This window comes from Mytilus galloprovincialis, chromosome 2 (genome assembly GCF_965363235.1).
Source record: "Mytilus galloprovincialis chromosome 2, xbMytGall1.hap1.1, whole genome shotgun sequence".
Taxonomy (NCBI): domain Eukaryota; kingdom Metazoa; phylum Mollusca; class Bivalvia; order Mytilida; family Mytilidae; genus Mytilus; species Mytilus galloprovincialis.
In genome coordinates, this window is record NC_134839.1 from 5,770,541 (window position 1) to 5,795,959 (window position 25,419).

Below are 25,419 nucleotides of genomic sequence, written 5' to 3' on the forward strand. Positions count from 1 at the left end.
ATTGTTTCGGTCAATTCGTCGGTATTTAATTTTTGATTATCAATTGTTGCTACAAAAAGTTCATCGTCATCAGATTCACTGCATATGTCTAAATTGTGCATTTTCTTTGATGATTTGTTTGATGACAGACAGACGGACGCAAAGTGGTTGTATTTATGGCATTTGTTGCACTGTTTCCCGAATGCAGGACATTGTCTACGCTCATGTTTACTTCCACAGTTTTTACATTTGTTTGCGAAATTGGGTGATTGCCCCTTGTTATTTTGAGGTGGTCCCCTTTGTGGTGTGTATTGCTTGCCATTTTTTTTACCTGATGATCTTTACCCCTGTTTGTTTAACATTTTAATTGTTTTATCTTCGCTTTCTATAGTTTTAAGTTGAGCCTTTGAAAGTTCATAAGTTCTAGCGAAATTTATAGCCTTTTCTAACGAGAGTTCGGACCCTTCAGTAATACATTTCTCCCGAGCTTTGTGGTCTTTAGTTCCAAAAACAATGGCATCACGTACCATTTCCTCCGGCGTCGCATAGCCACAATCTTTTACCAATATTTTGAGGTCTGTGAGATATTCTTCGAAAGTGTCAATTTCTTTTCGTACACAGCTTAAAAATTTGTATCGTGAATAAATCTTGTTCGATTTAGGGCGGACGTGTTTTTCAAAGTTCTGATAGTGCACATCAAGTTTCTTTTAATCATCCTCCGAAAGATCCCAGGTTGAATATATGTCCCTGCCTTTGTTGCCTATCCATATCATTAGATAGTTACCTTTTTGTGCTTCGGCAGTTTTAGCTAGAGGTCCCGCGAACAAGAATTCTGTATGTTGTTGGAAAGATTTCCAAGCGGTCACTAGGGCTGTCGCTTCCCAGTCCATTTTAGGGTGAGATCCTGATAGTGCATCCATGATTATGATAATTTAGGTAGCTGGATTGGTCATGCAACTTTTAAGATTGCTTTCATCTACGGATGGCTTATTTTCTTTATGATGGGCGATGGTTCAGTTTGACACCATGTTAAATAAGTAGGAAGACATGTTGACAATAACAAGCTATATTTATTAACCTTCTATACAGGAGAGTATCATAATACATAACAATAATGTCCGGATCGTATCCGGTTACGATGTGTCAATATTACGGTATGTGACAATCCCCAAGACCAGCTTTACAAAGAGTAGTTCTTTGTTGATTTATGTGTCAGTAGAAAAAGCGCATCTTGAATACCACTTGAAATGTTTATTGTGTTCTCTAATGATTTAAAACTTTTTCTCAGTCATTCCAGTTTAAAGTAAAAGAAATCTCCAGTGGTGCGAGTTCTATCTCTGTGTGACACGAGTGCTCTGAGAAAGGACGAATTTTCTAAGAGAAAAAGATAAAAAGGTTTTGATATAACATTTCTTTGTGTTTGTTTTATTTCTTTTCTCTTTTGAGGGGTGCTAGTTTGATAAGTGATGCAAGTTGTAATAATGAGTGAGAGTGTTAGAATGGGTCGTTTTTCCTTGGGCCGAGTTGTGATCAATTCAATACAAATTGCTTACAAACTCATTTCGTTTGTTACCTTTTTTGAGACCGGAATTGGATTTTTTATTACATTAGTTGTACGGTGCGTACTGCTGTGTGTTGTTTATTCTACATTGGCTCGAGGTAAAGGGTCTCACAAAACATGTTTATCCCTATGGCAATTTTGCTTATATCTCAAGGAAGTCCTTTATGTTTTTTTTTTTAATTTCGATTCAATCATATGTTTTATGTTTTAGTGTAACGTCCATTTCATTGAAAAGGTACACATTTTGTTAAAGGGTCAGCTGAAGCCCGCCTCTGGATGCGGGATTTTCTCGCTGCGTTGAAGACCTATTTTTGTCATTCGTCTATTGTCTGCCCTTCAGTCGGGTTGTTGTCTCTGTGATACATTCCCTTTTTCCATTGTTATTTTTTTTTATCAAACTGGAAGAGTCTATTTGTTTCTTTATTTTATTGAAGTCTAAAAATAACATATTTTCATGATTTGTTTTATTTTTATTAAAAGACAATTAGTCAGGAACAATAGATGTAAATTTACTAATAATAGCCTCTATGACGTTTCGTCAATTGTTTTTTATACTTTTCGTAGAATCTAATATTTCCCCGTTCTTATATCAAATATGTTTGTTTGTTAATACGACCACATAAGTGGATTTAGTGTGTGTCAATGAAACAACAAAAGTATATAAACAAGAGGTTATTTTATTTTACACCTAAAATATTGTGAACCTTCAAGAAATTTTTTAGTTCGTCATATTGCATTGATTTTGGCAGGTTTGTTATCAAGATGAAAGAGTCGAATATTAACAGTAAGTGTAATTCTAGTACATTATCTTGAGGTTTATATGTTAGATAATTATTATTTAATAGTTATAATTATACATTTGTACAAATGTTATAATTATTATTATAATTGATAGTTTCTTGTAGGTGTGTTTTTTATGATTATTATTACTATTATTCCTAGTTTCTTGTTGATGTGTTTTTATCATTATTATTACTATTATTCCTAGTTTCTTGTTGATGTGTCTTAATGATTATCATTACTATCATTCCTAGTTTCTTGTTGGTGTGTTTTTATGATTATGATTAATATCATTCCTAGTTTCTAGTTGGCGTGTTTTTTTATTATCATTAGTATTAATCCAAGTTTCTTGTTGGTGTGTTTTTTTTTATAATCATTTTTACAGTTATTCCTAGTTACTTGTAAGTGTGTTCTTTAAAATTATTATTTGTAATATTCCTAGTTTCTTGTGGGTGTCTATTATGGTTATTTTTACTATTTATCCTAGTTTTTTGTTGGTGTGTTTCTTATAATGATTATGACTATTATTTCTAGTTTCTTGTTGGTGTGTTTTTATGATTATTATTACCATCATTCCTAGTTTCTTGTATGTGTGTTTCTTACAATTATTATTTCTTGTACTGATGGCAATAATTAGATATTAAAAATAACGATTTGGCACAAATCAAAACTTTAGTCCTCTCACAAAATCAAAAATTGGAATGAAATAAAGTTTAAAGGTCAATGATAAATTTTAGGAAAGAAATAATGAACGAATATTAAGTATTTATTTAATTTGTTTATTGTTTATTTTTGTACAGTTGGCTTCAACAATGAAAGAGTTTCCATGGATGTAGCCTCTGATTATTGTGACAACGTTAAAGACGAAAGACAGGTCAATACTCTGCAAGGTTCCACTGTACAGGTCAAAAAAGTAAATAAACCTCGTCAGGTAGCTAATGTACCAATGCAGTTGAATGAGAGTGTAGTTAGAGTGACAACAGAACCAAGGACTACCAGAGATGTATGGATTACATTGAAGCAGCACAAGTGGTCCATACTTGCATTTGTGTGTGGTGTAGTCTTGGCACTAGTGGTAGTTGTCCCTGTAATGGTGTCAAAATTCTCATCAACAGAAACGGGTAGATTTTTTTGTTTTCTATTAATTATATTTAAGACTTTTTCTCCGACATTTTTCGATATACATTATACACTATGTCTATTAGTCCGTATTTGTAGTTCCTTATTTTATTCATAGGAACGTTTAGTCGATCAAGTGTGGTCTTTGGAAGTTAAAAAATATCTAAGAATCAATTTGGAAGCAGCTCGTTTACATAATACTATGCTTTAAGAAGAAAAGCACATGATTATGCTCCAGAAACCAATAGAAAATGACTCAAATGTATATTTATCTGTTGAATATCCTAAGCATGTCAAGGTTCGTTAAAATTGTCTGCGATATCAAATTTCTAATAACGGCAATACTTTTTCTGCAAACGACTTTACGTGAAAAACGACAAGTCTATATTTTTTGTCAAGCTGGACTCAGATAAAATGAGGTGTCCATAGGAGAACATTGGCAGATATTAAAAAACTGTTAAGCTTCCCAATATTTAAATAAACACACACTCATGTATTTATATATACTAGTATATATATTAAGCTCACATGATATACTCAGAAATAATTATAAACTGGTACATCTCAGATCCGACAGTCAAATTTCATTTATGACTTTTGAACAGCAGTATACTAATGTTGCCTTTATTTGTCAAATTTAGAAATGTTAAAATAAGGATTAGAATATTACATCACATTTTAAACGTATGAATTTTGTATATATTTGTTTATTTCAGATGATCAGGCTGGATATTTATTTTCTCTTAGATTTGACAGAAAGTCAACTCATTCATTACTATTCCTGTCCAATGATGATACAGTACTGGGTAATTCTTTCACTGAAGAGACCCCGAATCCCGTGAATCATCCGGAACAGTTTAACAATTACGACGGAACCATAGGAGATAGATGCTTAACTTCTACAAGTAAACTATACTTTGAGATTAAGTTCTCGTTCAAAATATTCAAGTCATTGAATTATGACTCAAATGCATTAGTCCTTGAAGTAGGAGTAGCCAGTCGTAAAAAAATAGACACTCACCATTATGTAGGACATCACGGATGGTCGTTTTTCATTAATAATTGCAATACTACTATAAGCCTTATAGCCAAACATGGTACTACAAACACACGGGAAGAAGTAAAGAAATTAGATATCAGTAATACAGCCGGTACAGTGACCACAGGAAGACTTGGATTCTTTGTTAACATGAACCGTAATGAGTTCTCCGTTATTGACAAAGACACTTTAAAAATATTGTACACGTTTACAAAAGTAGTGTCCGCTGATCAGCTTTGCCTAGCGTTTGGTGTTTATAATCCCGAAACATTCGAAACAAACCAGGAAATAAGGTATGCGTATGATTTCAAAAATCTTCCAATTTTAAATGTGGTTGCTTAGAAAAAAATAAATAAAAAACATATGTTGAACAATGTTGAATCAGCTTTACTTAAAACCCCATTATAACTATAGGGTCATTACACTATTAGTATTTTCATTTTTATTTTTTTTACTAACATTTTTATAATATAGTCCAAAATATTTTCGCAGCACAAATGTTTCGTTTGATTGCGTGAATATTGAATTGGATGACAATTGGCAGCTAGAATTTCAGCCCAGAACCAACGATCAACCATCTTTTATATGGAATAGTGTACCGAAAAGTGAACCGAAATGAAAATTATGCGAAGTAGCTTGAACAATTGGGTCCTCATTACAAGTATCGTTTTAATTGGTTTTAATTCAGCGCCAACCGTTTACTGAATATAGAACTATATCAACTAGAGCTGTTCCTGTCTGGCACCACAACCCTTTATAATAAGGGACGTCCATTTGGGTGTGTAAGATGTAAAAATATACAGTCCCGTCAGGACTGTGAGGACGTTAAACCCAATGTCTCGTTTTGCAAAAATGATTTTTGCAACAAACAGTTCATCGATCTGTAGGTGGAATGCTGCCATTTAAATATTATTCACACTTCTGACATATTCTTTTTAATCATAAGTAATATTTTCCCGCTTTTTTTGTTTGTTTTAATATTTACTTGCCATTCGGACAAGTACACTGTAGTGTTATGAGATATATCAATAATTTATATTCTCCTGATCCACTAAAACTCCCTGTGGTTATTTATTTTAGAGACAAGTGCCTGTGGGTTGTGTTCCATATATGTGTTTTTATCATTAAGATGATTTTTACCTTTACAACCTACTATATACAATGTTTTATATACGTATTTGAATGTTTTATGCGAGTTGCTTGACTTATATAAAATTTTGCATCTTAGAACTTGCAACACGTTTTTGGGGTTGATCTATTGTCAGTATACCAATATTTTGTATCTTCAATGACTACGTTAAAGTATTTTATGTGCATAATGGTATGCCGCTGTATAACCAAACGACTGAAGTGATTTTTATTTAGTGGAGGTGGGGTTCTGCAGCTCGCAAATCAACTTAGAGTCAATTTGAGCAAATGTCATCCCGAAGCGTCCATTGTCCGAATATTGATTTTCATTTTCACGATTATCTACTAGTTTGCCTGAGGAGATTGGTGATTAAAAGACAATCTACATACGATTCTCATTTAATGTGAGATGTTCATTATTTGATTATAAAAATGTAGGTAAATTTTAAATAATTTGACATTAATAATGTGTAGAATTTTCTCCAGAGATATCCGATCGGATGAACTACACAGTCGGCAAAAGAAAACATGTTTCAGATGTTCCACTCTGCTTTTTATCTAAATGAGGTTATAGAACGATTATATTTCATTAAGATGACTCAAGTAGATTGTTCAGGGCTGCTTGACGATAAATGCAAACAAAGATGTACAAGTCTATAAGGATAATGTCCTTCCATTAAATTATCTAAATGTTGGTGTCCCTATTGTACGCATATATCCCGTCAAACTTACAATAAAAAATACAGTTAAGTCGTATCATATCATGTCTACTCCTAGAAATCGACATTGAGAGACTATTTTAAGAACAAAACTGTACGATAAAAGAGATAATATTAGCTTCTGAATGACGAACATTTGTTTCTGTGTAGACAAATGCTAGCCAGACCTGCATATGGAGTATATATCTCCCAGGTAATACGATAATTTACTTGAATTTCATATCATTATTTCCTTAACAGAGTATTCATTGCTGCTTTCTAGAAAGCTATTTACATAAAAGTTTTGAGTGGCCGAGTTGAAATCAATATTCGAAAAATTTTACGGACACTTTATTTGGCAAAGTTTTTAGGAATTTTCGTCCTAAATGCTCTTCAACTCCGTACTCTATTCGGCCTTTTTAACTATTTTGGATTCGAGCGTCACTGATGAGACTTTTGTAGACGAAACGCACGTCTAGCGTAAATACAAAATATATTCCTGGTATCTATGATGAATTTATAAAACGAGTTGCTCGACCGATTCAAAATATATGTTCGAATAGTCGTAACCAGAATCTATCTTCGTTTCTCGAATATGACCTACCGAATCACACGTATCACTTGGTTTGTACTTAAATGAGCAGCACATCGGGTATCATGTGTGGACCATAATCTGCTTACTCTTCCGGATCACGTGTTTGATCAGTCTTTAGATTTGTGTATTGTATATTGTATACTGTCGATTTTTTTTTTTATATTTATTTGGGCCTTTTGTTTGTTGTCATGGCACTGTCAGTTTGTTTCCGACTTTTATGTATGAATATCCTTTCGGAATCTTTTTTTGGTCTCTCTTTCAGACATTTTATTGATAAAATCGTATGACCAGTTTTTATGATATTCATACAATGTGTTCTGCATTTTTATGGCACTTTCAGTTACGAAATCACAATGCTAGTGTCATCATCTTTCATCAAGATAGGTCAATACAAGGCAAAATCCAGGTGAGCGATAAAGTGCAGCTTTTTTTTTATTTCGTTTTTTATTTTCTTAGGATTGGATTGTTTTCCTACACCGATCTGCTACAGCTGGTAAGATACTGAACTGGATTCTTTGCTTAAAAAAAGAAAACACGACGTTATCAAATTCATGCGTCCGAAGCACATATCGTGATTTACCTTCATCAAGAACTGTTAAAGCCAAATATGTGAAAGCCAATGTAAAATTTGACCGAGGGAGTTGAAATCTTAGTTTTTTAATAATTTCAAATTATAAACGTATTATTTTGAAAGGTTTATTTTAAGTTATGTCAGTACCGAAATACTGACTATTGGTCTGTTGATTTCCTCGGGACTGATAGTCCACCAGCAGAGTACCGTACTTAAAAAAAAACGTTATAAGTTTTGAGCGGCCGAAGCGCTTTTCTGGATTTAGATTTATCAAGAACTATCAATGCCAACAATGCCAAAAACCAAGGATGTTTAAGAACCGAATCAAATGATAAGCTTTACGTCAGCCAAAAAGGATTTTTTTTAAATAGCCAGATTCATCTAAAGTCAACATTGATGGAGGAAGATGGAATTTAAGTGTCTTAATAATATCAAAATATATCAACGAACAATCTGAGAGAGATTAGTTATTAAGCATATCGGTAACGGAAGATTTATACCAATAATTAAAGGATCTGTCTTTCTCTATGTTAATTGCGAAAGTGAAATGACTCGCACAACATAGTGAAACTAACTTTTATCTCAAATTCAGAGATTAGATGGTGTTATGCTTCATCCGGCGGTGATTTCATCAACAATTGTATTTGACATGGTCCAATCGCTTTCTGGTAACATTCTTTAAAACAAATGTTGCAATTTCTCTTTGAATCATTGCATTTGGTATTTTTTGGGGAAAAATTTAGTAATCTATATTTGAAGTAATCGCTTATATGAACTATGCATATTCATATCATCTGAATCCTGGGCAAATTAACAAACGAGACATAAACATGATGTATAAATATGATATATACTGCAAAAAAAAAGACAATTATTCAATTAGTAGTTCGTGACTTGGGACGGGCACAAACATCGTTTTGGTGTGTTTAAACATGTTTGCTGGCGCCAACAACCCTCTCTTTAACCTGGGAGGCAGTGGTGTGACAGCACACAAATAACTCACAAAAACATAAAAGACACAAGTACAGTTCTGAGGGTTATTGTAGTTACTGTAAGCAAGTTAAAAGACAAAACAACTTATAAAAAATCAGTTGAGTAAGACTAAAATATCAAGCTTTACGAATGCTTTCAATGAGTTCACACATTTGTTGAAATGTTGTACGTAACAAGCAAGTGGCAATATATTATAACAAAGGCACAAATGTGTTTCAAGATCATACTTTTGATAAATAACAGATAAAGTCACAGCTTTACATAGTTCATCATTTTTTATGCAAAGAATGATTAATCCTCAAGACTTTCAAATAGCACTTATTCAGCCTAAAACATAAGCGACAGATTTTTGTTATATTCTTTTGTTTATCTCTTAAATCCTAAATGTATTATTTAATTGTCATTCGATAACATCGTGTCTATAAGGAAATCGTTACCTAGCAAACTTCAAAATTAAAATATGTTTTGAGTTCAGTGAAAGTCAGACATTCGTACTGACAACATCGGCCCAAATTGTAAAACTGCATGTATACTGTTCTTAAATCATTAAATCGTGCACACCTGCATAGGGCTGGTGTCTAACTCTACATGTGGAGTTAATGCAAATATCATCATGCAAGTAACTGAGCTCAAGTCATTGTCTATCGTTGTCATTGCACATTTATGTAACCGGTCTTGTTATTATCATCGTTATTCTAGTAATCATTTATCTCTGTTATGATATTTACGATTTAAAAATCCAAACTTAACTTAACCACCATCGAGCTGATTGTAGACGTTGGGTGAGTTTTAAATCGACAAAGAACAATCCGAGAGTAGCCGATATATGATATCAAAAGTATTTTGAGTCATGTACAATTTGTGTACAAAAATATATCAATTAAACGTTGTGCATAGAAAATAAGAAGATTAGAGTGCAAAGTATTTTTTACGGCAAATTTTCCTTTAAAAGGTTGTAGTACTTGATTAAACAAGCTTTTTGAAAAGATATCAAGTAGTTTTATAATGCTGTATAAATATGTTTATAGTATTGATCGACTTTGAGTTATCAAAATGCATAACAAACAGTATGTACAAAGATTTGCAAATGACGGTATTAAGCAAAAACACTTCAAAGACACAAAAAATTAGTTTATTCGACGTTTTGTAATTAAACATTGTTGTTTAACTTGATAAAGTGTGTCCATGTTTTATAAAAAGAATAAACCATATCGGGTAATTGATGAATTTTTCTACTTTAATGTTCTAATTTACCAACTTTGCCTCGCGACACAGCAACGTCCTAATCAACTGTTCGGTGGATATATCAGTGATACAGTGGCGGTTAATCACTGGCCAACATGTTTTACTCAACCACATTCTGGCTGAGTCAAGAGCGTATTGATTCCTTGTTGTTTAAATAGAGTATTGGATGGGTGAACAAAAAAATCAAGCTACCCTGTTTTGATTTAAATAATCTCGCACAAAACCACTGTTATTAACCTAGGGGATATAATGGCCTAAAATGTCCCCAGATTTACAAGATAATAAAACGACTAACAGAGCAGATTTTTCTCCATAAAATATTAGAATATGAGTCAATGATTACAAAAAACTGTTTTTATCTAACAAAAAAAGGTGTTCAATGGCGTCACAATGGTAGGTGCGAATGACGTCATAATTGGGAAAATAAGCAAAAATACAGAAATTTGGATGGTTTTTCTAAATTTTTACCACCGCACCATGCTTGCACCAATTCGAAATTTTAACATTTTGACAAGTTCATACATATCAAACTTCGGATAAAAAATCTTTTTGGTGCAAGGTTGGTGCGATGGTTTATTTTTTTCATAGTCAAGAGGAGCAATAAAAAGCTGAAATTTGACGTCCAAATTGGACCTATTCATCTGACAAAGTTTAGTTTATATATCTTTATGCCTATAGGAACTTTATTTTATTGTTTATGAATGTAACCTTTATTCCTAGTATTATGCAAAAATGCAGCGGGGTTAATATAAAAAAGAAGATGTGGTATGATTGCCAATGAGACAACTGTCCACAAGAGACCAAAATGACACAGACATTAACAACTATAGGTCACCGTACGGCCTTCAACAATGAGCAAAGCCCATACCGCATAGTCAGCTATAAAAGGCCCCGATAAGACAATGTAAAACAATTCAATCGAGAAAACTAACGGCCTCATTTATATAAAAAAAAATGAACGAAAAACAAATATGTAACATATAAACAAACGACAACCACTGAATTACAGGCTTTAAACATATTTATGAGATCTCAACCCTCCCCCTATACCTCTAGCCAATGAGAAAAGTAAACGCATAACAATACGCACATTTAAAATTTAGTTCAAGAAAAGTCCGAGTCTGATGTCAGAAGATGTAACCAAAGAAAATAAACAACATGACAATAATACATAAATAACAACAGACTACTAGCAGTTAACTGACATGCAAGCTCCAGACTTCAATTAAACTGATTGAAAGGTTATGATTTCATCATATGAATATCAGGCACAATCCTTCCCGTTAGGGGTTTAGTATCATACCATCATAATATATATGAGAAGAACATAACCCGTGTCATGCCAACTGATAGTTTACTTAACTTTTCACTTATTTTAAGCTTAAAAAGGTGACCAATTCCAGAGGCACGTCCTATCACCTTGTAAATAGAGGTACCCATACCCCCTCTTTTCAACCCCAACCCCTACCTGAAACATAAGTACTGTAATGGAAATACACCGATATTTCAAAACACCCGTTAATGCATGTGTCTGTATCTATTTATTTTACATAATTAATATTAAGATTTCTTAGTTCTAAATAGGTGTTCTTCTGGTCGTTATATTATTCTTCTTGTCGCTGATGAGTAAGACCCCACCCAGCACTAGATGCACAATCTGTATATATCAGCAATACCCAGTGTTTTGTTTTGTAGAGTTTGTTACGTTTTACAATTTGCATCTTAAATTGCCTTTCTGTTGCAACATATCAAAATTAAATCTTGTCAAATAAAAAACAAATTGAGGTTGCCATGGGCACAGATGTGTTGCTAGGGGGAAACAACAGTGAATTTGGCAAACATGTGCATTTAATTATGTAATATTTAAAAAGTGTACAAGTGTAAAGTTCAATCCATGCTTAACAGGTATATTTTCAAATATAGATAGATTCAAGCTGTATATTAATCATATTTGATGAGTTTAACTCCGCCATTATATTGGTTGCTAGGCAACAGAATAAATGAGTTAGACCCTAAATGCAATTTTTTTCAGAGGGTCTATGGTATAGAGTTACAACATGACAAATTAAATGAAATTTGGGGGTGGGGCCAAAAATGGCTCTTATAGCCCCTAGAATGGAAATCAGAATATTCCCTGCATTATCTGGTATTTCGTAGACCAAAGATATCTGAATGCTATTGCATGGTCTGATTGGCAGTACTAAATGGATTCACATTATGATCATCCACAATATAAATTGCAAAACTGTCTGTACTGTTTTTCTTTTGTAATGTAAATGTGGTAAGCATAATAGTCATGTCAAAGTGAATGAATGCCCATCGATATAATAAATGACCATGACTGTTAGTCAGACCTTTCATTCTAGGTGGACTTTTGTAGACCTTTTAATCACACTAAAGCAGATATTAACTGACTGATTAAAATCACTTTTACCCAACATGCTCATCTTTAGATCTTTGAAAATAAGTAACACACACCACATTAAATGGGGATGACAATCGATTGCAATATCAAACGAAGGACCTGATATCTTATTGGTATTTTAATGATTTCAAACATGTTCTAAAATAATCTGAGATCATTCGGAACTCAACATGAACAAATAGTTTATTGTTTGATTAAACTCTACTGATTAAAATAAAATACACCGCCTTTACTATCTTTTGCCGGTAATGGCAACCTGGAGATACCAGAATATTTAGCAAAAATCAAAAACACTGAGAAACTTCCTGTTTGAAGGACAACACACTTGTTGAAAATTGTTTTTCTCTTTGTTTATATCGAAAGTAGATGGAAAGTTAATAATACCAAGTGCAAAACACTTTTCTAGAGTAGAAACAGACGATCGCCGATAGAGTGGAAACGTAACACCCGAACTTTCGGTTTCCTTTTTTCAAGTTTACTAAGAAAAAAATGGAGTGATTCTTACTTTATAAGGACGTGACACATGTTGTAGTATGCAAAAGTCTTCTCATGGGATGTTCGTGTTTACTAGGAAACGAGTGGGTAGAACTGAAATACAAGGTCATATCAGACGTAATAAGGAAATGAGATGAATATGATATGTAATTTCTTCCAAATGTTTTTTTTTTTTTTTTTTATTTATGATACTAAATGTCATTGGATTGATTATGAAAACACTGACCAAAGATAAATGGCTTATAATTTGTAACCGAAGACGGACGTTTTGGGGTAACATGGTGTAGAGCATTTCGAAAATAAAGGAAACAGTAGTATACCCCTGTTCAAAAACCATAAATTGATTGGGAGAAAACAAATCCGCGTTTTAAATTAAAATCGAGGGAAACACATCAACTATAAGAGGAAAACAACGAAACAACAGAAATATTGAAGAGCAGCAATAAACCAAACGACAATGAAACACACACAGATATAATCGAAGTAGTTAAATCTTATTCTAATATTATGACGTGCTTCTTTTGCTTTGTGAACAAACCCGTGCTCTAAATCCAATAAATTTTGTTTGCACATGCGTATATTGACTACTGCAGAATCATGAAGGTTATCAACTTGGCATGCCTTTTATATATCTTATTAACTTAAAACACTTCGAAAATCTTACTTGATGCACATATTGTTGATAATTGATTTATTATATCTGTAATGTGTTGCACTCCGAAATTGACATATTTGACCTAGATACGACAACCGTTCATGTTGGCTGTTCAAACTCCTCCCTCTGAAAATGACAGTGTCAGTTGTTTCCTTCTTTGTAAACAAAAATGGGAGGTTCATGGGAGGTTCATGGAAGAGCCTACACAAACGATCTACACTTATACCCATCGGACATAAAAATTACCTTAAATTACCTTAAAAGAGGGACGAAAGTTACCAGAGGGACAGTCAAACTCATAAATCGAAAATAAACTGACAACGCCTTGGCTTAAAATGAAAAGGACAAAGAGACAAACAATAGTACACATGACACAACATAGAAAACTAAAGAATAAACAACACGAACCCCTCCAAGTATTAGGGGAATATCAGGTGCTCCGGAAGGATAATCAGATCCTGCTCCACATGTGGCACCCGTCGTGTTGCTTATAAGACAACAAATCCGGTAATAGTCTTATTCGGTAGGTCATATTCATGACAGGGAAGGGGATTGTAGTTACGACGTTAGGAACATATCCGATATCAACAAACTCGTGATGGCGTCCGTAAAATTAACGAAGTGATGATTTCAACTTCGCCATTTTGGAACTCTTAATTTAACAGCTTCCTTGTGAGCAACAACCCTCTATCAAGAAAATCAGGATAATAAATGCAAGCACGGGAATAACGTATCAAGATATATACACCGTATGCGGGTGCTGCTGGAATGTTGCTACTTAGAAATAGGAAGTTCACAATTGGAAAGCTGAAATCATCTCTTTTGTCGTAACGTTTTGTTTTCAATCGACCCTCATTGTCAATTTCTAGATGTAAGTCAAGATATGAGGCTGACTTAACTGTATCTGTTGTATACTTTATCTCTAGTTCAATGGGATAGATACGTTCAACATAGTCACCAAATTTTGAATTATTTAGTGAAAGAACATCATCTTTATAGCGGAAACTAGAGTTTAAGGATATTGCTAACTTCTTATCTTTCTTCCTAAGAAGTTCCTGTATGAAGCCAGCCTCATAATAATAAAGAAACAAATCGGCAAGAGGAGGGGCACAATTAGTTCCTATTGGAATGCCGATAGTCTGTTGAAAACCACGTCCTCCGAACGTAACAAAGATGTTGTCAATCAAGAAATCAATCATCTTGATAATATCAGTGTCAGAGAATTTTTTGTTTGAATCAGAGTGATTCTTTACAAAGTAGTTGTCCTAATTAAAATCAAAATAATTGATGCAAGCTATACTTTCTTGGTAGTTTTTACACGGGTAGGCATTAAATTTGTGTAATTTTAGCCCTCGCTATCGTTCGGGTAAAAATAATGGAATTTAAGTTAATAGACTTAAATTCAGTTATCGCCGGGGCCACTCACGGATTGTGTTTCATGTTTTAGATTTACCCAACATGTGTGACGTTATATTCTGTGACGTCATTTAGTCCTTTTTAGAATTTCATCGCAGCAAGCAAGCTGTTTGAATTTTGTAAGCGGTAAACTTGAAAATTGAAATGGTAAAGTAAACTAGTGTAAGAATTTGTATGGTTATAACCTGATTCATGCTTCTTATGTTTATTAGAAGTAATCTTAGAAAGAATTCGTTTTATCGATCGTCATTTTTGAACCATATTGCATCGCCACGTGGAGAGCACATGTAAAGACTGAATGAGAAATCGGTCCCATGAATGGATTATTCGTTTTCATTTTTATAATTATTTAAGTTTTACAAGTGTGAGTAATTAGATGCAACATTGTCCTAAGATTTGCAGATTATAATCATGTTTACCATGCGTCATTGTATATTTCTACATAAAATTAGATGCACGACGAGTTTAATTTGTTTTTATTTTAATTTTTTTTATATATTACTTTTTCCCCATATCTTATACTATTGAAATTGAGTATTGACAGATCGTCTAGTGCCTATGGGTCAGTGCTATGGGTAAGCCTAACAAATTGTATTTGCGCTGTAACAGATCATGCAGGTTAGTAACGTGTCTTTAATGATTATGTGTTGTGGGCAGGTGTTATTTAATGAACGCCCGAAAACTTCCGAATTAAAAGTAAATTTTCCTTAAGAGGGTATACATCGGTAATTGTGTATCTAGATCTTTCATAGCACATATACAGCAAATATTCCATGAAAGGATATGAACGTAAAAGGGACGTACTCTTTGGGGCGAATGACCCAGGTTCGTAACCGGAAGTTCAACTTTCGATACAAATAAACAAAAATCTTGGAAATCTTGAACAGAGACCATACCCAGAGTTAAGAAGCAGTTGGTGGATTTAAGCAAATATTATCATTATCTGTATGTATCCGGCTATAAATTTTCCGTGTACCTACACATTTGTTTACTAAAAATTGTCAAGAGTCGTTCATCACAGTGACATGTATACATTTTTTAGTTGCTACTACTCTCTAGCCTAGACTAGGTCGATATGGTATGAATAGTTCGGTTAAATCAAGAATTTAGCCATATGTAAACAGGCCACAGCTTGAATTATTGTTGTAATAACTCAATTATATACTAATATTACACTATGTTACTATCAACTGACTATGGTCCGGATTTAAGTTTAATAAATATATAAATCTGTATATATACTAATTTTGAATTATTTTTTTTTTAAATTATTGTAACTATTATCGACACAACTACATGTATGAGTATACGTAATTTTTAATTGTTATTGTTTCTTTGTACAGTCATTTGGTTTTGTTATGTCAATGCTGTGTAGCAAAGTGGAACTAATATTTACTTTTTGTTGAGTTGTAGCACAATGTTGGGTAGATCAGTTAGAGACCTTGCTCGACCACAGAACACGGCCAAGGGTCGTAACAGTTGGACCAGAGACTTGGACAACAAGGACACACCAGTTTTTACAGATGGGTTACCAGACTGGACTGGATTCACGACTCATCACGCCACTAACTCAACTCCTTTGGTCACATATGCATACATTTGTACATTGAATCATCATCAGATGTTATTTATGCAAACTCCTAGAACTTTGCATTGGTATGATCCAGTTGAGAATTTTTCAGGTAATCGTCAGATTTACTAGTTAAAAGCAGTATATTACTTTTAAGTTAAACCCCCTCATGTACAAAATGTACATGTGATTACAACATATAACAAACATATTTATATAGATTAAGACAACTTTTTCTAATCTTATGGGTTGGATTGAAAAGATTTGTGTAACGTTTATATCTCAGTTTCTAAACTTAAAATTGCTGAATGTGTTACTTTTACAAATTTATATGGCCTTACAATGATGGGATGCCGCATCATGTGTTTGAAATAAAAAACTTTCATAAATACGAGGTTACATTCTATATAATTGTTATATAATATATTACATTGAAACTTTTAAATGTTGTTTGGTATTTATCACATTTTGAATGGAGGACGCTATCAATTTATATAACATTATAATATTTATCTTGTTTAATAACCTGATAAAAAAAAAAAAAAAAAAAAAAAAAAAATCAGATATGCATGTACTGCATGAATACAGATTTTGCAATAAAGTACCACAATTTAAAGGACAAAAGTTTATAGAAGTGTATATTTATTGATCACTAATTTAGGACAGACTTCTTATTGCTGTTTGCCACAAACCCTACCAACCAGTCTCAGGGTGTGGGAAATTTTCATTATTATTGATTTTTTTTATATATATATATATATATATAAAGGGAAAAAAGGGGTCCAATGGTTTTATCTTGTAATCAACTTTTAAATGAGACTATTTCAAGTTTTGTGTAATTTAATTTGTCAGTAGCAGTTAAACGGATATGTACATGTAATATTAGCAAATCTAGTACAAACTAAGTAATTATTTACATCCTGTCTTGCAGTCTGCTCCACCGTTAAAAATCTTTAGTAATTAGGTGTCGAAAAAAGCTTTAATTTATATATATATACTAGTCTAGAATGTATTGTAATCTTCATCCTCGGAATTCTAGAAGTTGCCCAATTTATGAGTATCGTACACTGTATGTTTAGGTGCCGTTTGTTATTTTAGGCTGGTGCATTACCAGGAACTTTTCATTTGCATAAATCATTGGCCCTACTGGTTGCTTGGCAACAGTTGATTCCAAATTATGGTTGTTATTTATTATGAAATTATAGTACCGGTTGAATTTCAGTAACAGTTAGCATGAATGCTTGGGCTTTTGAAATGTTATGCTTTTAATTATGAGGGTATCAAGATGTAACGGTTGTTAAGCACTTGTTTGTGTTTTGTTTTTTGTGTAACGCAGGTCATCCTTTATAGCTTTTGGATGTCCTAACAGGTAACTTTAACCAGGTTTACTTTGATTAATATATGCCTTCTTGTGATATCCAAGTTCAAATCACCTTATCCTTTAATGGAAATAAGGTTTCATTTGGGCAACCTGGTTCAAACCCAAGATGAGACAGAGAGAGAGTGGTTGCTGCTGTTAAACTAAATGTTTGTTTCTGCTTACATGGATTTAGACTCTAGTATAGGGTTCTCATAGTCATTCTTTTAATTTGCGTTTGCCTGAGTTGATCCAGTTATTCTTGCTTTGTATTTATGGGCGTTTACATTATAATAATTTCACTCCTACATAGTCATCTTACACATTCAGGTATTGACCATCCAATCTTTTATGGTAATACACTTTACAACGGACAAATGTCAGCTTTTACCTCAAAAACTAACAAAACATAAAAGCAAACTTATCTAAAGTAGAAATACTGTTGCCTGCATATATATGGTTTATTTTGGCTTCAATATTGATTCACTTGCACATCTATGCATCAGACTAAAACTCCTTTATTTTTAAACCAGTTGCAGGTATGATAAGAGTTATGTTTCTCTAATATATTTTATGGTGATATGATAATAAACCCCCATGACGGGTTGGTGCTAGATTTTCGTATATTCAAGACATAGTTTTTCGAACAGTTTAATTGAGGTCTGGAGCTGGCATGTTGGTAACTGTTCGTAGTCCCTTGTTGATTTTTGTAATATCGTCATTTTCAATTTTTGTTTTGTTTAATTTGTTACTTATTCTGATATTGGACTTTTATGATTTTTACTGTGCGTATTGTTGTGCGTTGCTTCTTCTTCATTTAGTTGAGATTTTGAAAAACTTGTTTAACCCCTCGCCATTTAAGTATCTGTTCCAAGTCTGGGGCCTCTGGCCTATGTTAGCTTGGGATGAACTTTTATTTTAGATTTGAGTTTAGTATGACATTCATTATCACTAATCTGGTAAAAAAAAAATAATCATTATGGATGAAGCCATTTCTGGTTTTTAGAGGGATTGCTTCAGATGCTTGGCCCCAACTGCAGATGTTTATCATCCCAAGGGAATTTTTACAGTTATTTCAGACCTTTAGTAACCGTTTACTTGTAAGTTCCACACCACCCGTACATACCATGTATCAGAGAGGACAGTCTTTCTTTTTTTCATGAGTTCGGTTCTCTAGTTGATTTATTGAATACATTTCCTATCTCTTTATGAATTGTTAAGGTATTGCTTACTTGTACATTTTGTATCGCTCTCAACAAAAATTGTGACATTACTAATACTAGGATTGGATATTTTTTTTTAGTAATTTAATGTGTGTCAAAATTGAGGTTTGAGTTTTTAAGAAGGTATTAATACTCCAGGCCAGAGTCATGCTGAAGTTTAGCAATATTTTCTTATCTTGTGTTGGTATGAATTCAGTGTATTTGAAGCTGTCCTTTCATTGATTTTGGAGGATTATTAAATGGGTTGGAGATCCAATACTGACACTTAATACAGGGTTTTACAGAAGAATTATTATTTTTCTTGATTTATTATGCTTTAAATTGTATTCGTATTACTATGTAGCTATACTTCCATGTAGCTATTTGCCGTACAGAATTGAAGGAGATTTTTAATGTTTGATGTTTGAATAGTAGAATCCTCAATAGTAAGTATGTTTTTGTAGCAGACTGACATCCTCCAGATGGGGTTGACTTAGGTCTAGCCACAGAAATGCATTTTTGTGGTGGCATATTTGTCGCATGTTAAAAAGTTAACTCAGAGTATATAATGAAACTAAGGATCCAACATATTTTTAATAAACTTGTAGTGGTATTGACACAGGTAGTTCTAGAGTGGGTCTTTGCCAATGAGATGAAGAACATGATCAGATGGAGTGTGAGATTCATCATTCCTAAGTCAGGATTGTCTCAATTTAGACCAATGCAAACATGGACTGGTGCTGCTATAGAATTTACAACTATTTATTGCCGTTATAATAAGCGGTCGGGTTGCTACATAAAATATTATGATTTTCGATCAGACCTGAACTTTTTCAACTAGATGTTTTTCACTTGTCACCCTTAACCTGCTTATGAAATGAATTAATAACATCTTTATATTATTTGTTGATATACTATAATATACTATATTTTATGATATACAAATACAATCAACTATCTTGTGGTTTGCTGTAGTTTTGGTAAGTATTTTTATCTGTGTAGGTAAATATGTTTTGAACAGTTGTTCACAAAACTTCATCTAGATTAATTAACATATATTATGTACCAGTTGTACTTTAAATAAAACTATCTATTTATCTATCTAGACATTTATCATATATATGGACCAAGTTGTGCGTTAAATAAAATAGCTATTTATCTACCTAGATTATTTAATATATATATGTACCAAGTTGTACGTTAAATAATATCTATCTATCTATCTAGATTATTTAATATATATATGTACCAAGTTGTACGTTAAATAAAAATATCTATCTATCTACCTATCTGTAGTTATCTCATATCTGGTTCACAGCTTTGCAGCGAACCGCCCTTTTTATGGCGGTTGACAGAGTCTCTGTTTTCCTCCGTCAATGTGGCAGAATTCGCTGCATAGAATCTTAATGTTAACTATGAAATTTTAGGTTTTTGGATAATACAGACTACACTTGTGTATTCCCCGGTGTTTTCTAAATTTAAAGCACCAGTGTATCCCACGGTGCATCTTTACATTTTCATATATATCTATCTTCACATATATCTATCTATCTACCTGGTTGCCATATTATCTTCGGGTAACCGACCATAGATCTATCTACATATACATGGTCTATGGTCAATCTATCTATCTATATATATTATATATTATATGAATCTATCATATTATGAATAAAAGCTGTGGCCAGATATCGCCAAACCATATATGTATTTTGTTTTAATGGCACCATCTGAGATAATCACGAATATAATGCCTACCAATGTTAAAACAACCAATAAAGTATAGTTTGCATTAATTATTTCTTAAATAAAATTTGAAAAAAATAAACATGTATGATTAATAACATTACCTCAATATTTCGTAGTCTCACACTATTGGTGGTAGTATGTTACCAAGAAAAGGTGTTTTCTAGTTAAAGTTGCCTCTTACCTATTCTTTTTCTTATGTTTAACAGAACCTATATTAACGAAAACAATAGAAGTACGATTCCGTATGCCCTCTGAATTTCTATAAATGAACTCGTACCTTATCTTTTTGATATCAAATTTACCCTTTATAATTGTATCTTCTCTTGGAAAATATCAACGTCAGAGTGATGATTTTACCAGAAAAGTATAATTCGGAGTTTAGTATGACGTCCATTATCACTGTACTATTATGCATATTTTAGGGGCCAGCTGAAGGACACCTACGGGTGCGGGAATCCTCGCTACATTGAAGACCCATTGGTTGCCTTCGGCTGTTGTTTGCTCTATGGTCGGGTGGTTGTCGCTTTGACATATTCACCATTTCCTTTCTCAATTTTATTAGAAAACTGTTTAACATTGAAACTTTCTATGAATTCAGACGTGTAGCAATGTTTAAAGGTAACAGGCTTATTAGAGACTTTTAGGTTTTTGACGTACTTAAACGTAACACACCTTAACATTTAAAAAACAAATGTTCATTGTTATCACCGGTTGGTCATTTACTTTGTGAATTAAACAAAAGTTGTATATTTTGACGTACGTAATACACCTTAACTTGGTCGTTGTAAAATTGTGGTTCTCTCCCTTTCTCCATTTAGTTCAAATTTATTAGAAATAGCGTATTCCACGAGCAAGAGCTTACACGTGTCTTATATCTGAAAATACGAAAAGGCAAACTTTATTGGCAGAGGACACACATATATTTTGAATGATATACAGTTAACATTTTTTTCAATTTTCGTACAAAAAGAGTTTCTTTTTAACTAATTTGTGGATATGGTGTGCCTTGTCAAAAAGAATACGGGATAATTGGTTTTTGAATATATTTATTCTAAAACGAATAAAGTTGATCAAAGATTAAGGACCTTGTACAAGATCAGTAATTTATGTAAATTTATACACGAAAGTTGTTAAGCTTTTTCTTATTTAGGCATATTACAATACCTGGATTATTTGGGGTTTATTTTATTTGATTGCCTTTAACATGAATAAAGGCAACAGTAGTATACCGCTGTTCAAACTCATAAATCCATGGAAAAAAAAAACAAAATCGGAGTAACAAACTAAAACTGAGGGAAACGCATTAAATATAAGAGGAGAACATGAGTAAGGGCTTTTGTTAATATATGTGAGCATACAAAACATATTTTTTGTTGTCTTATTCATGTTATTGATAACTTAGTTTTTTTGGGGTTTTTTTTTAATGAATGATCTGTGTCGTGTGCTCCATGATCTATCAAGAAAAGCAATTTTACATGGAAAGTTTATTATGGCAAGTGACGAAAAGAACATATCGCGGTGGGATAAATTTGCAATGTTGAGAATCCCTTGAAGGATGCAGATTCAAGAGTTTCAGCAGGGGTGTTACGAACGGAAGGACCGACGGACAGGCAGAGGGACTGTCGGTACTGTTGTGTTACTAATACCCTTCGAAGCATCGCTGGGGAAAGGTAATTACTTTGAAAAAAAATGCATTGTCTTAGATATTGAAGCCAAATTAGGCATAAGCGACAATCAAAGCTGATGAAGCAGCATATTCGATTTGTTTACAATCCATGTTTCTGCTAAAAGGAGGTCCTATAGTAAAGACTTATATACTCTTCTCTGAAATACCTTATTGGTTTCTGACGAATGCATTTGAATTTCTTTCAATCAAAGGAAAACATGTGATTGTATTTTTAAATCAAGAGTAATACACCAATAGCAAGCTTTAAATTATAATTTAAAATGTTTAAAATAATTTTTAGAAAGATTCATTCAATTGTAAATATACGACATACATTTCTATCATTTCCCGTAGTAAGAGCAGATGGCAGTTAGGTCCGCTGCTGTATGCCCTAAGGTAATCGGTGCCCTCAGGTAATCGTGGCAATAGTGCCCATATGCGTAGTAATAACATGATCTAAAAATAGAATAAACTAAAAATATATCATTGTACTTTCTATTTCGACTGACAGTATATGTGCGAAAAATAGGAGAAAACAGGAACACATACAAATTTTTACAATAAGTTACGACAAATAATTCACGAAAAAAATCCAAATATTTGGTTTATTTGTGGTCATTGCAACGTGAACAGATATTTTTTTTTTGTGAAACGTAAATGACTTAAAATAATAAAAAAGAAAACACTTTTTGAATGGTGATTGGAACTTTTATAATAATAGTTGTCAAAAACTGGTTTCATAGAGATTTATGTAAATAAATGTATATACAATTATTTAAACTAATTATTAAAGAATAAAAGTTATCCACACATGCCTAAGGCAGCAAACATTTGATTTTCGGGGGGGGGGGCTATGGATTTGTTTCCTTCGGCGAAAGACAATATTTTTTTGGAGACAGGTCGAAAACATTTTTTTCTTTCATTTCAATTTTAGCATTACATATAGTGGCAGAACAATTAGAAACAAACTTAAAAAAAAAACATAGCCTCCCCCCCCCCCCTGAAAATGAAATGTTTGCTGCCTAAGTTTCGTGGATGTCCTGTTGAAACTTTGACTATCATTGTGTTTGGTAATATATGACACTTACATATGGACAGATAACGCATATATTGATTTTGGTTACTTCTTTTAAAGTAACATAAGTAGAACATGATAACATTTAATAGATAGGTTATTAAAATCAGTCCATCTTGTTCGACTGCATGAGGGGCAGTGGCTGATCCATTCATTTAAAAAAAGGGGGGGGGAGTCCCCAATCCAGGACACAAGGAGGGGGTTCCAACTATATGTTCCCATTCAAATGCATTGATCTCCAAAAAAAAAAAAAGGGTTCCTATCCCCAGAACACCGATGGACCCGCCACTGAACTGTTACAAAAAATATCGCTATAAACTGTCACGGCATTATTTGAATTTAAGTGTACTGCATGCATCTTGCACTGTAAGATTAGCATTAACACTAATGCAAAATTGTTAAATAATTACCACTTTCGTTGGTTTTTTCTTATCTTTGTTTGAAATGTATTGTATTTAAAGCTTCTTTGTGTACCATTCTTTGTTTATTCGAAAGGGGTAGTAGATATATATATATATATATATATATATATATATATATATATATATATATACAATTAAAATAGAAGAACCTAGATAACGATATGTATGCGTTCAATAATGATACATATAAAAAAGAAGCTGTGGTATAAATCCCAATGAGACAACTGTCCACGAAAGGACACAGAAATTAACAACTGTAGGTCACCGTACGGCCCTCAACAATGAGCAAAGTCCATATCACATTGTCATCTATAAAAGGTTCAGAAATAACAATAAAATCCAATTCAAACGAGAAAACTAACGGCATCAATTATATAAAACAAATGAACAAAAACAAATATGTAGCACATACTAGTAAACAAACGACAACCACTGAATTACAGGCTCCTGACTTGGGGCAGGCACATACGGTTTTTTTTCTCATAAAAGTTGTACAAACAATCGATATGTGAAAAGTATTCCATCAATTATATCAAAGTATATTAAGCAAAGCATACATTTATAGATCCGAATTTTACTCGATTGGCTTTAAAATAGTTAATAATATATGACACTAACAAATGGACAGATTATGCATATATTAATTTTGGTTACTTCTTTTAAAGTAACATAAGTAGAAAATGATATCATTTAATAGATAGGTTATTGAAAATCAGTCCATCTTGTCCGACTGCATGAGAGGCAGTGGCGGATCCATCCATTTAAAAAAAGGGGGGTTCCCAATCCAGGACACAAGGAGGGGGTTCCAACTATATGTTTCCATTCAAATGCATTGATCTCCAAAAAAAAAAGTGTGCCTATACCCAGAACACCCCTGGACCCGCCACTGTCCATTGTTCAACTACTAAATTGTCTGTTTTACTTACTAGTACACTTGGTACAATAAAAAACCTGATAATAAATTGTTCAAATAAGGCCTTTGAAAATAGTGGAATTAATTACTTTTGGAGTGTCAAAAACTCGTTGGAAGTACTTGATAAATTGCATGCATATATTGGTGATTTTAAATCTGTTCAAAGTTTTGATTTTTCTACTCTATATTCCACTTTGCCTCATATTCTTATTAAGAAAAAAATCACATCCCTAATTAACTGGGCATTTAAAAAGTCGGAATGCGAGTACATTTGTTCAAACTCTTTGCGATCATTTTTAGTAGCAATAAACAAAAGAACTATGTCAATTGGACATGCTTTGATACTATTTATGCGCTTGAATTTTTATTTGATAACATTTTTGTTCGCTTTAGAGATTCCGGATATCGTCAAGTTATTGGAATTACAATGGGAACTAACTGTGAACCAATTATTGCGGACCTGTTTTTGTATTGTTATGAGTTACAATTTATGACTTAAATTAGCAAAGACCCATCAAAACAATATTTGATACAAAAATTTAACAATACTTTTAGGTATTTGGATGATATATTGGCTCTCAATACTAACGACTTCCGTATGTATACTAAAGAAATTTATCCTGTAGAACTTACTTTAATTAAAGCTAATGATAACAATGACCACTGCCCTTTCCTCGATCTTGTTATCTATATCATTGTTGATAAGAGAGATGTTTTTTTCATTTCCTATTGTTAATTATCCATTTGTAGATGGTGACGTTCCCTT

The 25,419-nt window shown here is 32.9% G+C and overlaps 2 long non-coding RNA genes across 2 annotated transcripts; both read left to right on the top strand.

Moving 5' to 3' along the window:
* The first annotated feature begins 3,128 nt into the window (after positions 1 to 3,128).
* On the top strand, positions 3,129 to 4,532 carry LOC143062090 (uncharacterized). The gene is made up of 2 exons (XR_012974538.1): positions 3,129 to 3,441; positions 4,156 to 4,532. It is a non-coding gene; the product is annotated as an uncharacterized LOC143062090 (long non-coding RNA).
* An 11,127-nt stretch (positions 4,533 to 15,659) lies between these two features.
* On the top strand, positions 15,660 to 20,532 carry LOC143062738 (uncharacterized). Its single transcript, XR_012974832.1, has 2 exons — positions 15,660 to 15,777; positions 16,113 to 20,532. It is a non-coding gene; the product is annotated as an uncharacterized LOC143062738 (long non-coding RNA).
* The last annotated feature ends 4,887 nt before the right edge of the window (positions 20,533 to 25,419 follow it).